This window comes from Silurus meridionalis, chromosome 6, assembly GCF_014805685.1.
Source record: "Silurus meridionalis isolate SWU-2019-XX chromosome 6, ASM1480568v1, whole genome shotgun sequence".
Lineage (NCBI taxonomy): Eukaryota > Metazoa > Chordata > Actinopteri > Siluriformes > Siluridae > Silurus > Silurus meridionalis.
In genome coordinates this window covers 28,987,586-29,000,809 of record NC_060889.1, presented here as the reverse complement: position 1 = coordinate 29,000,809, position 13,224 = coordinate 28,987,586, and positions in this window count along the sequence as shown.

The window sequence follows — 13,224 nt, the reverse complement described above, 5'->3', positions numbered from 1 at the left end:
CCAATGCATTCTTTTTCCATTGTTGCAAAGTTATAGTGAAAGCTGTTAGGGCTGTTTGTTTGTTGCTTCCTAATAGAGCTGTACAGTTTAACATTAGCACATGTGGGGGGATATACAGAACAATGGCCATAAAAATCTATGAATCAGAAAAACTGAAAGAGTTAATACTTCAATTACGAACAGTATTTGGAGACTACCACAGCAACTGTGCACCACTTTTTTTTTTTTATACACATACAATCTGAACAGATGTGTCAAAAAAAAAAAAATCGTATAATTAACAGGGTTTATTTTGTCTTATGCCTTTTAGACTGGGCCTTGAAAATGTGAACACAGGAATTTACAATGTTAAATGTAAATGTCGCCCGAATCCCCCAGGTATTCTACACCAGATCAAATGACCCCTAACCCACACAATAATGCAGTGCTCCACAGTAAGTTACCCTTCATCTGATAAAACTTAAACTAGACATGGCTTATAATGAAGTTAGCTAGCCCTGTTAAGCAAGTCTAATTTCACAACTTCTTTTTTCCAGTTATGTTTATGTTTATGTATATAAACATAACTGGAAAAAAGAATTTGTGAAATTAGTCTTGCTAAACAGGGCTAGCTAACTTCATTATAAGTTATAACTTCATTATATATATATATATATATATATATATATATATATATATATATATATATATATATATATATATATATATATTCCAAAAAGTTGGGACACTGTACAGATTATGAATAAAAACAAAATGCAATGATGTGGAAGTTTCAAATGTAAAAAAAAATTTTTAGAATACATGTCAAATGTTTAAACTGAGAAAATGTATACATTTAAGGGAAAAAGGAAGTTGATTTAAAGTTTCATGGCATAAACACATCTAAAAAAAATTGGGACAATGCCATGTTTACCTCTGTGTGGCATCCCCTCTTCTTTTTAGAACAGTCTGCATATGTCTGGGGACTGAGTTGTTTAAGTTTAGGAATAGGAATGTTGTTCCATTCTTGTACAATACAGGCTTCTAGTTGCTTAACTGTCTCAGTTCTTCTTTGTCGCATCTTTATTGTCGCCAAATGTTTTCTATGGATGAAAGATCTGGACTGCAGGCTGGCCATTTCAGTGCCCGGATCCTTCTTTTATGCAGCCATGATGTTCTAATTGAAGCAGTATGTGGTCTGGCATTGTCATGTTGGAAAATGAAAGGTCTTCCCTGAAAGAGATGACGTCTGGATGGGAGCATATCTTGTTCTAGAACTTAGATATACCTTTCAGCATTGATGGTGCCTTTCCAGATGTGTAAGCTGCCCATGCTACACGCATTCATGCAACCCCATACCATCAGAGATGCAGGCTTCTGAACTGAGTGCTGATAACAACTTGGGTTGTCCTTATCCTCTTTAGTCCGAATGACATGGCGTCCCAGTTTTCCAAAAAGAACTTCAAATTTTATTTCGTCTGACCACAGAACAGTTTTCTACTTTGCCACAGTGCATTTTAAATGAGCCTTGGCCCGGAGAAAACGCCTGCACTTTTGGATCATGTTCATTTTGACCTATAGAGTTTTAGCTGGCAATGGCGAATGGCACGGTGGATTGTGTTCACCACAATGTTTTCTGGAAGTATTCCTGAGCCCATGTTGTGATTTCCATTACAGTAGCATTCCGAATATTTAAAATATGAATAACAAACGAGGAAAAAAAAAACAATACAGCGTTTGTGGAGCCCAGTGGCAGAAATAAACAAGATGAAAATACACGAAAAAATACACAAAAAATATCTTATTGAAATACATTAGATGATAAATCGTGCTGAATGACACGAAAAAAAGGGAAATTTGTGTCAATGAACACGAGTCAATAGATTAAATTTTGTGACTATATCATGAAATGTCATGAGACTGGGTTGTACAAATTCACAGTAACACTTAGTATAGCTAAAATAAAAAGTAATTTTGATTTCAACACTAATAAGCAATGTAGGGTCTGGCTAGTGTCTTTTAGATTTCACGTCCCAGGTATTCCTTTTAACCTTTAACATTTGCAGTTCACTCAAAGGACAAGCACCACAGTTTACACCTCCATTTGGGAGGTTGTCGTACCACAGTGTCATACCCCCACAACATAGATACAAAACAAGATAATCCCTGACCTCTATAGTTAACTTCAAAGAAGCATTCAAATAATAACGCAAGCCAGTCTCTATACCTCTCCCCAGTACACAGTACACACTCCACCTCAGAAGACACAAAGCCAGATAACCCCCCTTGGATTCTCTGGTTGACTTCACAGGGACCCTCTAAACAAAAAACAATCCACTCTCGAAACTCGGCTCCAGTCTTTTCGTTTAAGGCTTGATATCAAAGGTAATATAAAATTCATCTGTTCTTTACACTCCAAACAAGAGTGCATTTTATATACCAGAATACAACATGGTATTAACCAGAGGTGGGAAGTAATGAAGTACAAATACTTCGTTACTGTACTTAAGTAGATTTTTTTGGTATCAGTACTTTACTCCACTATTTATTATTTTTTTTTACTTTTACTCATTACATTTTTACACAAATAACTGTACTTTTTACTTCTTACATTTTCAAAACTGGCTTGTTACTTTTAATTAATTGATTTGGTAAAATGTTAATATTTTTATTTTCACTGCGCGCCAATTTCAGCCTCTGTCTTTGTGCGTCTTTTTTAATCCACTGGTGTATAAAGTCCTGTCTCTCACTCACCACAGACGTAGACTAGTTTAGAAAGTGACAAGAAGTAAAGATAACGTGGATGAGACAGAGGGAGTCAGTGACGTAAACATGACTGAGAACAGAGATATTCCTGATCATCATCATCATCATCATCATCATCATCATCATCATCATCTTTTCTCTGCTTGTTTTCTATATGTGGATTTTCAGACTGGACACATTTATTAGGTAACAACATTTTTAATTAGTTTTGCAAAATTCTTTTAAATGCACTAAATTGTATTAACGCGCCATTAATTCAGCGCGCATTTCTGTTTTTACCATTTTATAAAGAATATAAATACTAAATATAAAAGAGGTGAAATTAAAACCTCCAGCAAAACATACACTAATTTACGACGTCCTTTCTTTACTAAGATATAAGACACATAGATAAACTACACTGAAATCAGTAAACTTTGCACGAAGTCTCAAATCAAACACCAAATGACAGTCGTAACACGATTTGGTCATAAGTAGAGTAGGCTATATGTACAGTACTGTGAAATTATGCCGGAAGCTGGTACGCACTGTTGGACGCCGGGGCTAGCGATTGTGGTCATAAAGTCGAATGGTCATAAGTTGCATAGGTCGTATGATATATATATATATATATATATATATATATATATATATATATATATATATATATATATATATATATATATATATAAGCTTCTTGACTTGATTCGAAGAGGTGCACTTTCTCCGGTATGATTTACGTCATTTAAACCACCATTATTACGTTAAAACATTTACAAGAATATTTTGTCTTCATTTTATTTTCCATCTATATTTCACCATGTCCATGTTGCTTAAAGTATTAAAAACAGGTAGTAATAATATGTGGTACATTTAGAACAGATAGAAATGTGTGATTTAGTTGCGATTAAATATTGAATTTGATTGATAACCTCTGTACAGTTATACATACAATATACATATTACATAGTATATCTTTTTTCCCCTCATTACATCTGCACTATTTTTATCTATATGTATCTTTATATCCTTATTGTACATTCTGGCCAACATTACACATTCATGTATATACAGTATGTGTATATAACATGTGCATATACTGTATATATACGGATATGTCGATGTCCTAGGGGGTTGCCAAAAAGCATCGAGATAACCGATGATCGAGATAAACGAAAATCAAAATGGCGGCAGTATATTAACGTGCTTGAAATTTCTTTATGTACATGATGTGCGTTAATAAATGAGAATGTGCATGCACGTGTTTTTGAAGGTTTTTTTTACACAACAGCGTTGCCGTGATTTGTTTGATGAAGGCATGCTATAAAAATGTACATACATGTTTGTTAACTGTCAGGAATCCACCTGCCACGCCCCCTTCGGCCCCCTTCAGCGTGTCAGGTGCTTTCTCGGCCGCTTTCTCTGAAGCTCCCGGCTTTAATCGCACACATATGGTGCTCGTTTATCATCATCACCAGCTTCTATTTAAACTTCCACACTCTCACCGTCCGTTATTGTTGGTATATGTTGGTTCACGGCGGTCGTTGTTATCGCTCATGCGTATCCCGGTACGTGCCTTCCCACCGGCACTCTCATGGATTCCCCCGATCCTGCCATTGATCATTCTATGCTTTTGCTGCTGATCCCACATTCTCCCATGTGCTGTTCAGCGCCGCGCTTCTACTTTCGCCTCCCGTTCATCGCATAACATTTAACAACAAAAGGCATATGTGCATATGTTATTCCGCCACTTCCGCGAGTTCTTTTGCGGCTGCACCGAGATAACCGACGTTAAATGGCATATTTTTCCCCCCTTGTGCTCGAGATATTAGGGTTCGGCGACATAAAAAAGTCGACATAACCGATAAAAAATGCTTAGAAAAAGCGAGAATTTGGCGGTTTCACATCAAAAACATCGACTTAATAGGGTTGTCGAGTTAACCGAGGTCGAGATAAGTGGGTTCCACTGTATATTATATATATATATATATATATATATATATATATATATATATATATATATATATATAGTAGACTTGTTTATTCAGCTTGCACATCTCCTCTTCAATGCCATAGCCTTAGAACATCTATCTGTACTTCTTAATGATGTCCACACGTCTCTGCACTGTTATAGCCTTTATATTAATTCACATGCTGTACATATGCTACATATTTTTCTTCACTATTTGCACGATTGCTACTTTTTGCAATTCTGGTAGATGCCAAACTGCATTTCATCCATCCATCCATCCATCCATCCATCCATCCATCCATCCATCTATCTATCTATCTATCTATCTATCTATCTATCTATCTATCTATCTATCTATCTATCTATCTATCTATCTATCGTTAATATCATGATGTGTGACACTAAAACAGGTAGAAGTAATAACTACTTTTTACTTAAGTACATGTCAGTGCCAAAACTTCTTTACTTTCACTTGAGTAAAAAAGTATAATCAATACTTCTCTTTTTACCCGAGTATTTCAAAACATGGGTATCTGTACTTCTCCTTAAGTAAAGGATGTGTACTATTGCCACCTCTGGTATTAACACGTTATACCTTAAAGGCTTGTGTCCTGATATGTTAATGTACCTCTGCTTTAATGCTCTAGTGTATGGACTGTCTTAATACACTTTGGATTAAACTTTATAAGTTCTCCAAAGCAAGTATAAACGGGTAATCCCCCACAAACGCACAAACAAAAGAAGTTTCTCCCTCCGAAAAATTCATGCCTGGCATTGGCCAATCCACCAAAGATGGGTGTGGTTTAGGGACCTTCCCCCACCAATCGTCGTTTAGAACCCCTTCTTCGAGACGGGATTCAAACCCTTTGAGGCAGATCTTTCCAGCAAGCTTTACCTTCAAGAACTTCTCCTACTCTGATCTTCAGGAGAACCTGGAAGAACATCCAACTCTCTCCTAACAGACTCTTCAAGACTTTTCTTTGTCTAGCGCAACCGTTTTACCAACCAGTTTAAATGCGTGATTAAGCTCGAGCCCCTTATTTTTAATGTGAATTTTAATTTCTTGATGGTTATTTTGCTAAGCTAAGGTTGAGCTTGCCATTCCTTTTCTTCCTTTCTCTCTCTTTATTCCTTTTTCCTTCTCTTCCTCCTTTTACCTATCCTTAACTTTTTGTTTCTTTTATTTCTTTTTTTCTTTCTTTTTTTATTTTGTGTAGTTAGTTCTATGTTGTGTTTGTCTCATTTATTAAACGCCATATTTGTTTTTGATTGTCTCTGAGTGCCGCTCACATTTTAAAGTTCCTGCAATATTTTTGATCTTATCTACATGCTCTATTATTTGTACGGTATTGTCAGGGCAGTGACCATGCGAAGGAAATGGGAGTAACTCATTCATTGTTTATTTAGTTTAGAACACAAATCTGAGTCAGGGAGAGTCACGAACCGAAAGGTGGGGTAAATCCAGAAAGCGGGTATGATCCGTACAGTGGGTATAATCCATACAGCGAGAGGAATCCGTAAAGCAGGGATAATCCATAACGCAAGTATAATCTGTAGAACATGTATGATGCATAACACAAGTAGGATCCCTAGGATTGGAACCAGGAGCATGTTCAGCGGGAAATGCTGGTGGTCTGGAATCCGAGAGATTCAGAACACTGAGCCTGAACCAGCGGGAAATGCTGGTGGTCTGGAATCCGGATGATAACTAAGCATGACTTCGTAGATCCGACCGCAAGTGAGGTTAAAACTGAAAACTTATAAAGAGGCATGGGAATGAGGAACAGTTGTCGGTGATTAATTCCGGGAGCTGCAGAGAGAGGAAGCGTGAGAGCCTCAGAGGGTCGCGTGGCAGGTGGATTTCTGACAGGTATAAAGTGAAGTGGGTCGCATCTTTCTTGCCTGGAGAGATACCCCTTTTATAGAATTCATAAAAGATTATACTGTATGTTTGGCGGACGAACAGACTAAATATTTATAATGTTAATTCCATTACAGGTAATTCAACAATTTAATTTAAATATTTATAAGTAATATAACGTGTTAGAATTACTCATAAATATTTTCCTTTTGGTGAGCTAAATTTGCTACAGCAACAATAATCTGCAGGAATATTGATTATAATTAAGTAGTCAGTGAGTATGTACAGAAAAAAAAAAAAAAAAAAAAATATATATATATATATATATATATATATATTGTGCCGCCCCTCGATATGTTCACTTAATATCTTGACGGCCAGCTAAACTTTTCCCAACACCAAAACTCTGAAGATTAATTCTTAGTTCCACAGGTTTATTGGAGATGCAAAGAAAAAGTGAAACTGCAACACATTAAAAAAGGCAATGACAAATCAGAGTAACGCCAACTTCATCAAACCTTAACTCAACTTGAATAAAGACTAATTGCACTATTACAGCTGCATTTCGTTTGTACTCATTTTAAGAAAGGAGAAGAAATACATTTAAATAACATTCAGGACAATGAGACAACGCACAACTCATCGCAAACGACACACGTGAGCTAACATTTGCATAGTTGTAGTAAATTCAAACCGTCCTCAGATTTTACTTTACAAACAAAGTATTGACGAAAATAACAGAATTCCTTCGAAAATCTCACAAAGACAAATGTACATACCATCGATGCTATGCCAGACGCAAGGAGAAGACAGATGAGGAGAACGCGATGCATATAAACGTCTAAAACAATGCGCTTGGAATGCGTGAAGGATTACTTCCCGACTACGGGTAACGTAATAGGACAATTAGAACAACGCGATCTTAAAATGACCATGACCTAAATAAGAGCGCATAGGAATCTGAATAAACGTTTAAAGCATGTTATTTTCTGAAAGCATGAAACTCAATGCTTATCTAAATGTTACCATTAAGAACAGAACACTCCCGCCTGACGTGAACACACGCCACCCACAGTCCATGCACAGTTTTTTTTTTTTTTTTTTTTTAACCAGTCCATCTACTGTGCCTCTGGAGGTAGAAGGAGAACAATTTCATTGACCGGCCGGAGAAAGAGGCCAGACCTGCCTGGTTTGAAGATTTTTACCTCAACCTGGCGCACTTTCCCATCCTTGCTAGGGAAGGCCTGTGTGATCAGTCCGAGAGGCCATTCATTCCTAGGTGCTTGGCTGTCCTTAAGGAGAACAACGCCCAGGCTGAATGTTCGGCTGAGTAGACTGCCATTTCTTGCGGGCCTGCAATGTTGGGAGGAATTGTTTCCTCCAGCGGTCCCAGAAGGTGTTGGACAGGTGTTGAACCTGCCGCCACTGGGACTTGTAGAGGTCTGTGACTCCAAACTCACCAGCAGGAGCAGGCACACTGCTTGTCTTTTGTGTGAGAAGAGCAGCTGGCGTGAGTATAAACGAGTCCTCAGGGTCCATTGTCACTGGAACAAGTGGTCTGGCGTTGATGATAGCAGCGACTTCTGCCATGAAAGTCACCAGCACTTCGTGGGTGAGCTTGTCTTTCAGCTGGAGGAACATTGCATCCAGAATCCTCCTTGCCAGCCCTATCATTCTCTCCCATGAACCACCCCAATGAGATGCATGGGGGTTAAAGACCAGATGCAGCCCTTGTCTGAGAGGTAAGTCTTTACGGCAGTGCTGTCAATGTTTGAGGCTATCTTGAGTTCCTTACAGGCACCTATGAAGTTCGTGCCACGGTCGGAACGAATGTATTTGACCGCCCACGATTGAAAGAAAGCGCCGTAGCGTTGATGAAGCTAGAGGTGTCAAGGGATTCTATGACTTCAATGTGCACAGCTCTTATGCTCATGCACGTAAAATCACTGCCCACCTTTACTTTGAGCGAAGCCGCCCTGGTCTTACGTGAGGAGACGTTCCATGGGCCGAACACATCAAGACCCACACTAGAGAATGGAGGATCGGTTGAAAGACGATCAGATGGCAGATCAGCCATTTTCTGGATACTGAGTGGAGCTCTGAGCCTTCTGCACGTTATGCATTGGTGAATGATGCTGCTTACTCTTTTCTTCCCTCCGACTATCCAAAGGCCAGCTGAACGGACCGCCCCCTCTGTAAAATGACGGCCTTGATGATGGATTTGCTTGTGGTGGTGTCTGATAAGTAAAGTGGCGATGTGATGCTGGCAAGGAATAATCAGGGAGTCTTTTCTCTGATCGACACTTGAATGATGAAGACGGCCTCCAACTCTGAGAAGGCCGTGTGTGTCGATGAATGGGTCCAGATTTCTGAGAGGGCTTGTTTTGGCATCCTTTCATGTTTCTGAATGCACTTTATCTCTTGGCTGTAGACTTCTTGTTGAACTGCTTTAATGATCACAACTGTCGCTTTCTCTGATTCCTCAACTGTGAATTCAGCTTTGCAGTAATGCCAGCCCTTGCATGCACTGTTCTCTCTGTGAACTGTCTTGAAATGACAGGCTATGTGAATAAGGCGCGTGACTGCACGAGTTAATGACCTCCAAGTAGAGAACTTTGCAAAGCGTTGTGAATCCAATTGCTGGTTTGAGGCTGCAGTGCTTAAGGCAGACACCAAAGGGCGAATATCTGGGTCTGAGCTCGGGTCAACAAGGTCATAAGTTCTCTCAGAAATGCTAGGCTCCGGCTTGAGAGAAATTTGGGGCCACTCAACCAGTTGGTGTGTTTCAGTTGTCCAGCAGGAACAGAACGTGTTGCGTGATCTGCAGGGTTCTGGTCTGTTGGCACGTAACGCCACTGGTCTGGTCGGCAGGATCTTCGGATGCGTAACACACGGTTGCTTACATAGACATAAAAGCGCCTGGTCTCATTGCAAATATAGCCCAGGACTACTTTACTGTCTGAGTAGTAGGTTACGGCATCAATCTGTAGGTCTAATTCTGCTAAGACCAGGTCTGCTAACTCAACAGCAAGCACTGCTGCACAGAGTTCGAGTCTCGGCACTGTGTGTTCAGGGCGGGGCCAGCTTTGCTTTGCCCATTACAAATCCAATCTGGTTGGTGCCATTACTGTCTGTCACTTTCAGGTAGCATACAGCCCCGATAGCTTTGACTGACGCATCACAGAACACACACAGCTCTCTTCTTACCGCTGCTGATGGTGAGGCTTCTGTGTAACGCCTAGGGATAGAAAGCTCAGCGAGCTCAGACAGAGAGGCTCTCCATGACGCCCAGGCATCTTCCATGGCAGGAGGTAAGGGCACGTCCCAGTCACCTTTCTCCGCTGTAAGCTCTCGCAGGATAGCTTTGCCTTGGACTATGACGGGTGCAACGAATCCCAGTGGGTCGAGAGGCTGTTGATTGTGGACAAGACACCCGCCGTGTGTAGGGCTTGGTCTCACTGGAGACATTAAAAGGAAACAGTCTGTCTTGAGATTCCAGTCAAGCCGAGGCTGCGCTGCAATGGCAGCGTCTGCATCAAGGTCAAGGTCTTTGAGGTCACTCGCATGGTCACTGGATGGAAAAGCGTCCATGACCTCCTGGTTGTTTGCCGCAATCTTGTGAAGTCTCAGATTTGACTTGGAGAGCACATCCTGTGTCCTTTTTAACAGGCTAATAGCAGCTTGAACTGTGGGCAGAGACTTCAGCCCATCATCGACATAGAAGTCATGTAACACAAAGTGCTGCACATCTGGGTCGACGTGGAATTCATTGCCTTGTACAGATTTGTGCAGACCATGAATAGCCACTGCAGGTGACGGGCTGTTGCCAAAGACGTGGACGTTCATGCGGTAATCCGCAATGGCTTTGGAAAGGTCATTATTCTCGAACCAGAGAAAACGTAAGAAGTTACGATCCTTTTCTCTTACCCGGAAGCAATAGAACATCTGTTCTATGTCAGCTGTGACGGCGATGGCCTCTTCTGAACCGAATCAACACTCCCAGTAGTGTGTTATTAAGGTCAGGTCCTGTTAACAGCACGTTGTTGAGTGATACGCCGTCGTATTGGGCACTGGAATCGAATACCACACGAATTTTTTTTGGTTTCTTCGGATGATACACGCCGAACATTGGTAAGTACCACCTTTCTTCATCCGGGCTGAGAGGGGGGGCTAACTCTGCATGAGAGTTCAAACATGCTGCCCATGAAGGAGAGAAAGTGGTCTTTCATCTCAGGCTTTTTCTCAAAGTTACGCTTGAGAGACATGAGACGCTTCAGCGCCTGAGGCCTGTTGTCTGGCAGCCGTGGTCGTGGGCTCTTAAAGGGTAATGGTGCCACCCAACTGTTATTTGAGTCTTTTTGCAGTCCCTCATCCATTATCTCTATGAACTTTGCATCTTGAATGGAGGGAGCCACCTGGTTGTCATCCCTGGTCCGCCTGAATACCGTGCATCCAAGGTGGTCGACTTCACAGATAGGGTGTTCTTCAAGATACGCTGTAGGTTCACTGGTGACCTGAGTGTCGCTAAACCTCTCCATCACATGAAACACATTGGGGCACGCTTCAAAGAGAGTGGGCCGTTGCAGCTCTGTGGTATTCGTGTGGAACGTGCTAATTGTCAGCGGCCTGTGAACATTACCTAGGCACACATTTCCAACAATGACCCACCCCAGGTCTAACCTCTGTGCGTAAGGCAGGTTGTGAGGGCCATTCACCTGTTTGCGGACTTTATGCACTCTGATAATGTCCCGTCCTAAGAGGAGCATAATAGGGGCTTGGATCAATGTCTGGGATGAGGTGTGCTACTGACCTTAGATGAGCATGATGCAGAGCTACTTCAGGGTCGGAATCTCCTCTCTGTTGTTCGGTATGTCGTTACATTCTATGAGGCTTGGCAATGAGATGCGAATAGCTCCATCCAGAGACTCCATTTCATAGCCGCTGGCCCTTCTGCCTGCTGATTGCTTCACTCCAGCACATGTTCTCAGTGTGTAAGGAGCACTTGGACTTTGGTCGTTGAACATGTCGAAAAACTGTGAGCGAACCAGTGACCTATTGCTCTGTTCGTCCATAACTGCATACAGTTTCACGGCCTTTCCTCTGTGGCCAGCTGGGAACACTTTAACGAGGCATATTGAACAGGAGCGGTCTGTGAGTTCCCCTCCGCAGACTTTCGTGCATTTATTGGTGACTTGAGACTGCGCTGAAGCTTCATCCCCCTCCCCGCCGTGCTCAGAAGCAGGGCCAGCCTCCTGTTGCCAGGGTGCGGGTCCAGGGTGAAGTGCGGTGTTGTGCCTGTCGCTCTTACATTCAAAACACCGAACATTGAGTTTGCAATTCTTTGCTATGTGAGACGAGGAAGACAGGCATTTAAAGCACACATTGTTTTCTTTGAGAAGTGTTTTGCGCTCGTCAATGTGCTTCTCTCTGAACGCCCGGCACTTACGGAGAGGGTGTGGCTTTTTATGCAACAAACACAGTTTTTCGCCGACGTCAGATTTTGTTGAAGGCTCACCTGTGTCCGATGTGGCTCTGGGTGATACCTCTGTTTTGTGGACAGAGACTTCCCGCTGTCTGTTTGGCTTCCACGCAACCTTCTCTGTCCTGGGGGCCATGTCTGTGTTGGCGATGAGGCTGAAGCTTGGGTCATTGGCAATGCGAGCCTGCTGCCTGACAAAATCAACAAAGAAACAAAAGGGAGGATAGTTCACCTGGTTTTGATGCTTATAGGCTGCGCCAGCTATCACCCACTTTTCCTGAAGACGAAACGGGAGTTTCTGTACAATCGGGTTTACGCCTCGCCGTGTCAAGGAAAGCCAGGCCTGGTAAGTCTCCTTCAGCCTTAGCGGCCTGCAGTTCCATTAGTAGATCACCCAGCTTTGTCAGCTTAGGTCCATCTCGATTCAATATTTTCGGAAAGCTATCAATGCGTTTGAACAGGGCATTTTCTACTGCTTCAGCTGAGCCATATGTTACCTCTAGTCTTTCCCATGCCATGGCCAGTCCTGCTTCTGGCCGATTGATGTGTATTGCTCTTATCTGTTCAATATGCTCTGCTGACTCCTTCCCGAGCCACTTTAGCAGAAGATCCATCTCCTCACTGGGTTCCAGATTTAGGCCTCTGATGGCAGTTATAAAGGAACGCTTCCATGCTCTGTAGTTTTGAGGTTTGTCATTGAATTGAAGCAAGCCTGTAGCCACAAGCTCACGGCGGGCTAGATACCTGACAAAGTCATTTATTTGTGAGCCGCCATCATTTCTACATGAGCTGCAGTCATAAGAGTCTGGCCGTATGGCATGGTGTGCGGGAGGAGGCTGGGTGTCGTGATTTTGTGTTCTAAAGTGGTGTGTAGGAGAAGCATGTTCACCGGTAGACTTGAAGTGATGTGGACGAACGTCTCTAGATGTCCTGTTGAGTGGCTCGTGGCTGTTCTCGTATGTGATGATGTAAGGCTGCTGTGAGATAAGATGATATGGAGCAGTATTTTTCTGATGCGGATAGAAGGGACTGGCTTCAGGCTTTAGTGGTGAAGGTGACACGTTGTGGTTCGGAACCGGTGCTGTCTTTGCTTGTGTGTCACCGTTTTCACATGACTTAAGATCTGACTCCTTTTCTTTTAGTTGATCAAGCACATACTGCTTTGTGCGCTGGGTGGCTTCTAAAGGA